Below are 5640 nucleotides of genomic sequence, written 5' to 3' on the forward strand. Positions count from 1 at the left end.
ATTCTCGTCCCTGGGTGGGATTGAACCACCAACCTTCCGGTTAACAGCCAAACGCGCTAAGCAATTGCGCCACAGAGACCCTATGTGATACATAAACAAACAACACCTAAGAAAGATTGATCTGGAAAGTTTCCTTGCCAAAGTTTATAAAGTCTCTAATCTGGACAGTTATTTTAGGATTTTTCATTAATTAAAAGGAACACATTGCCATGTTCTTGAGATGAATCAACCCTTCTTGAGTTCTAAGCACTTCCATGAGCAGCAGAGTGGCGCAGCGGAAGCGTGCTTGGCCCATAACCCAGAGGTTGATGGATCGAAACTCTGCTATGTGCTGTTTTCATTTATCAAATCTAAAATTGGGATTGCTATTTTGACTTTTTTGGTCTTTGCTTATAGTAGAAAATCCATTATCATCTTAACTCATTTAAATCGTATTTTGACAGAAGTACTGTAGCAAAAAACCCACATAATGTCTTTACTTTACCCTATTACTTCTATGGTTATTGAGAAAAACAAACTACATTGACTCCAGAAGAGCAAATCAGGTGTTCTAACAAGTAATTTATCAAAATCATCTTTCCAGCTTACACTTTAGTGATGCAATAATACAATGATTTTGTAAGAAAAATCTTCAAACTTCAAAAAGTTTTTCTTAATTCCTTACCTTTGTACTGATAAGATAACACCTGGTTATAACATAACACAGGCTTTCACTTAAAAATGCTGCTAGGTTGCATTCTGCTGATTAGATATCACCAGGAACAACATTAACCTTCAGGTATTTTCTAAATGTTGAATAAATTGGCTTAAATCAAATTAAACTCACTTTAGAGATAACTGTTTCAGAGAAAGTCTTGAACCCTAACATAAAATAGGTAGTTTGACATGTTGACTTCTCTACCTAAAATTCCCCAAAATTTGACTAATAAAAGATTCTCGTCCCTGGGTGGGATTGAACCACCAACCTTCCGGTTAACAGCCGAACACGCTAACCAATTGCGCCACAGAGACCCTATATGAGACATAAACAAACCACTGCTAAAAAAGATTGATCTGGAAAGTTTCCTTGCCAAAGTTTATAAAGTCTCTAATCTGGACAGTTATTTTAGGATTTTTCGTTAATTAAAAGGAACACATTGCCATGTTCTTGTGATGAATCAATCCTTCTTGAGTTCTAAGCACTTCCATGAGCAGCAGAGTGGTGCAGCAGAAGCTTGCTGGGCCCATAACCCAGAGGTCGATGGATCGAAACCATCCTCTGCTATGTGCTATTTTGATTTATCAAATCTAAAATTGGAATTGCTATTTTGACTTTTTTGGTCTTTGCTTATAGTAGAAAATCCATTATCATCTTAACTCATTTTAATCATATTTTGACAGAAGTGCTGTAGCAAAAAATCCACTTAATGTCTTTACTTTACCCTATTACTTCTATGGTTATTGAGAAAAACAAACTACATTGACTCCAGAAGAGCAAATCAGGTGTTCTAACAAGTAATTTTTCAAAATCATCTTTCCAGCTTACACTTTGGTGATGCAATAAGACAATGATTTTGTAAGAAAAATCTTCAAACTTCAAAAAGTTTTTCTTAATTCCTTACCTTTGTACTGATAAGATAAGACCTGGTTTTAACATAACACAGGCTTTCACTTAAAAATGCTGCTAGGTTGCATTCTGCTGATTAGATATCACCAGGAACAACATTAACCTTCAGGTATTTTCTAAATGTTGAATAAATTGGCTTAAATCAAATTAAACTCACTTTAGAGATAATTGTTTCAGAGAAAGTCTTGAACCCTACCATAAAATAGGTAGTTTGACATGTTGACTTCTCTACCTAAAATTCCCCAAAATTTGACTAATAGAAGATTCTCGTCCCTGGGTGGGATTGAACCACCAACCTTCCGGTTAACAGCCAAACACGCTAAGCAATTGCGCCACAGAGACCCTATGTGATACATAAACAAACAACACCTAAGAAAGATTGATCTGGAAAGTTTCCTTGCCAAAGTTTATAAAGTCTCTAATCTGGACAGTTATTTTAGGATTTTTCGTTAATTAAAAGGAACACATTGCCATGTTCTTGAGATGAATCAACCCTTCTTGAGTTCTTAGCACTTCCATGAGCAGCAGAGTGGCGCAGCGGAAGCGTGCTTGGCCCATAACCCAGAGGTTGATGGATCGAAACTCTGCTATGTGCTGTTTTCATTTATCAAATCTAAAATTGGGATTGCTATTTTGACTTTTTTGGTCTTTGCTTATAGTAGAAAATCCATTATCATCTTAACTCATTTTAATCATATTTTGACAGAAGTGCTGTAGCAAAAAATCCACTTAATGTCTTTACTTTACCCTATTACTTCTATGGTTATTGAGAAAAACAAACTACATTGACTCCAGAAGAGCAAATCAGGTGTTCTAACAAGTAATTTTTCAAAATCATCTTTCCAGCTTACACTTTGGTGATGCAATAAGACAATGATTTTGTAAGAAAAATCTTCAAACTTCAAAAAGTTTTTCTTAATTCCTTACCTTTGTACTGATAAGATAACACCTGGTTATAACATAACACAGGCTTTCACTTAAAAATGCTGCTAGGTTGCATTCTGCTGATTAGATATCACCAGGAACAACATTAACCTTCAGGTATTTTCTAAATGTTGAATAAATTGGCTTAAATCAAATTAAACTCACTTTAGAGATAATTGTTTCAGAGAAAGTCTTGAACCCTTCCTTAAAATAGGTAGTTTGACATGTTGACTTCTCTACCTAAAAATCCCCAAAACTTGATTAATAGAATATTCTCGTCCCTGGGTGGGATTGAACCACCAACATTCCAGTTAACAGCCGAACGCGCTAACCAATTGCGCCACAGAAACCCTATATGAGACATAAACAAACAACAGCTAAGAAACATTGATCTGGAAAGTTTCCTTGCCAAAGTTTATAAAGTCTCTAATCTGGACAGTTATTTTAGGATTTTTCGTTAATTAAAAGGAACACATTGCCATGTTCTTGTGATGAATCAACCCTTCTTGAGTTCTAAGCACTTCCATGAGTAGCAGAGTGGCGCAGCGGAAGCGTGCTGGGCCCATAACCCAGAGGTCGATGGATCAAAACCATCCTCTGCTATGTGCTATTTTCATTTATCAAATCTAAAATTGGGATTGCTATTTTGACTTTTTTGGTCTTTGCTTATAGTAGAAAATCCATTATCATCTTAACTCATTTTAATCGTATTTTGACAGAAGTGCTGTAGCAAAAAATCCACATAATGTCTTTAATTTACCCTATTACTTCTATGGTTATTGAGAAAAACAAACTACATTGACTCCAGAAGAGCAAATCAGGTGATCTAACAAGTAATTTATCAAAATCATCTTTCCAGCTTACACTTTGGTGATGCAATAAGACAATGATTTTGTAAGAAAAATCTTCAGACTTCAAAAAGTTTTTCTTAATTCCTTACCTTTGTACTGATAAGATAACACCTGGTTATAATATAACAAAGGCTTTCACTTAAAAATGCTGCTAGGTTGCATTCTGCTGATTAGATATCACCAGGAACAACATTAACCTTCAGGTATTTTCTAAATGTTGAATAAATTGGCTTAAATCAAATTAAACTCACTTTAGAGATAATTGTTTCAGAGAAAGTCTTGAACCCTTCCTTAAAATAGGTAGTTTGACATGTTGACTTCTCTACCGAAAAATCCCCAAAACTTGATTAATAGAATATTCTCGTCCCTGGGTGGGATTGAACCACCAACATTCAAGTTAACAGCCGAACGCGCTAACCAATTGCTCCACAGAAACCCTATATGAGACTTAAACAAACAACAGCTAAGAAACATTGATCTGGAAAGTTTCCTTGCCAAAGTTTATAAAGTCTCTAATCTGGACAGTTATTTTAGGATTTTTCGTTAATTAAAAGGAACACATTGCTATGTTCTTGTGATGAATCAACCCTTCTTGAGTTCTAAGCACTTCCATGAGCAGCAGAGTGGCGCAGCGGACGCGTGCTGGGCCCATAACCCAGAGGTCGATGGATCGAAACCATCCTCTGCTATGTGCTATTTTCATTTATCAAATCTAAAATTGGGATTGCTATTTTGACTTTTTTGGTCTTTGCTTATAGTAGAAAATCCATTATCATCTTAACTCATTTTAATCGTATTTTGACAGAAGTGCTGTAGCAAAAAATCCACATAATGTCTTTAATTTACCCTATTACATCTATGGTTATTGAGAAAAACAAACTACATTGACTCCAGAAGAGCAAATCAGGTGATCTAACAAGTAATTTATCAAAATCATCTTTCCAGCTTACACTTTGGTGATGCAATAAGACAATGATTATGTAAGAAAAATCTTCACACTTCAAAAAGTTTTTCTTAATTCCTTACCTTTGTACTGATAAGATAACACCTGGTTTTAACATAACACAGGCTTCCACTTAAAAATGCTGCTAGGTTGCATTCTGCTGATTAGATATCACCAGGAACAACATTAACCTTCAGGTATTTTCTAAATGTTGAATAAATTGGCTTAAATCAAATTAAACTCACTTTAGAGATAATTGTTTCAGAGAAAGTCTTGAACCCTTCCTTAAAATAGGTAGTTTGACATGTTGACTTCTCTACCTAAAATTCCCCAAAATTTGACTAATAGAAGATTCTCGTCCCTGGGTGGTATTGAACCACCAACCTTCCGGTTAACAGCCGAACGCGCTAACCAATTGCGCCACAGAGACCCTATGTGATACATAAACAAACAACACCTAAGAAAGATTGATCTGGAAAGTTTCCTTGCCAAAGTTTATAAAGTCTCTAATCTGGACAGTTATTTTAGGATTTTTCGTTAATTAAAAGGAACACATTGCCATGTTCTTGTGATGAATCAACCCTTCTTGAGTTCTAAGCACTTCCATGAGTAGCAGAGTGGCGCAGCGGAAGCGTGCTGGGCCCATAACCCAGAGGTCGATGGATCAAAACCATCCTCTGCTATGTGCTATTTTCATTTATCAAATCTAAAATTGGGATTGCTATTTTGACTTTTTTGGTCTTTGCTTATAGTAGAAAATCCATTATCATCTTAACTCATTTTAATCGTATTTTGACAGAAGTGCTGTAGCAAAAAATCCACATAATGTCTTTAATTTACCCTATTACTTCTATGGTTATTGAGAAAAACAAACTACATTGACTCCAGAAGAGCAAATCAGGTGATCTAACAAGTAATTTATCAAAATCATCTTTCCAGCTTACACTTTGGTGATGCAATAAGACAATGATTTTGTAAGAAAAATCTTCAGACTTCAAAAAGTTTTTCTTAATTCCTTACCTTTGTACTGATAAGATAACACCTGGTTATAATATAACAAAGGCTTTCACTTAAAAATGCTGCTAGGTTGCATTCTGCTGATTAGATATCACCAGGAACAACATTAACCTTCAGGTATTTTCTAAATGTTGAATAAATTGGCTTAAATCAAATTAAACTCACTTTAGAGATAATTGTTTCAGAGAAAGTCTTGAACCCTTCCTTAAAATAGGTAGTTTGACATGTTGACTTCTCTACCGAAAAATCCCCAAAACTTGATTAATAGAATATTCTCGTCCCTGGGTGGGATTGAACCA

At 35.2% G+C, this 5640-nt stretch overlaps 2 non-coding genes across 2 annotated transcripts; both read right to left on the reverse strand.

Annotated features, from left to right (window-relative positions):
- Positions 1 to 937: 937 nt before the first annotated feature.
- TRNAN-GUU (transfer RNA asparagine (anticodon GUU)) lies at positions 938 to 1011 on the reverse strand. Its single transcript has one exon. It is a non-coding gene; the product is annotated as a tRNA-Asn (tRNA).
- A 3669-nt stretch (positions 1012 to 4680) lies between these two features.
- On the reverse strand, positions 4681 to 4754 carry TRNAN-GUU (transfer RNA asparagine (anticodon GUU)). Its single transcript has one exon. It is a non-coding gene; the product is annotated as a tRNA-Asn (tRNA).
- Positions 4755 to 5640: the final 886 nt, after the last annotated feature.

Source organism: Taudactylus pleione, unplaced genomic scaffold, assembly GCF_031769625.1.
Source record: "Taudactylus pleione unplaced genomic scaffold, aTauple2 ptg000134l, whole genome shotgun sequence".
Lineage (NCBI taxonomy): Eukaryota > Metazoa > Chordata > Amphibia > Anura > Myobatrachidae > Taudactylus > Taudactylus pleione.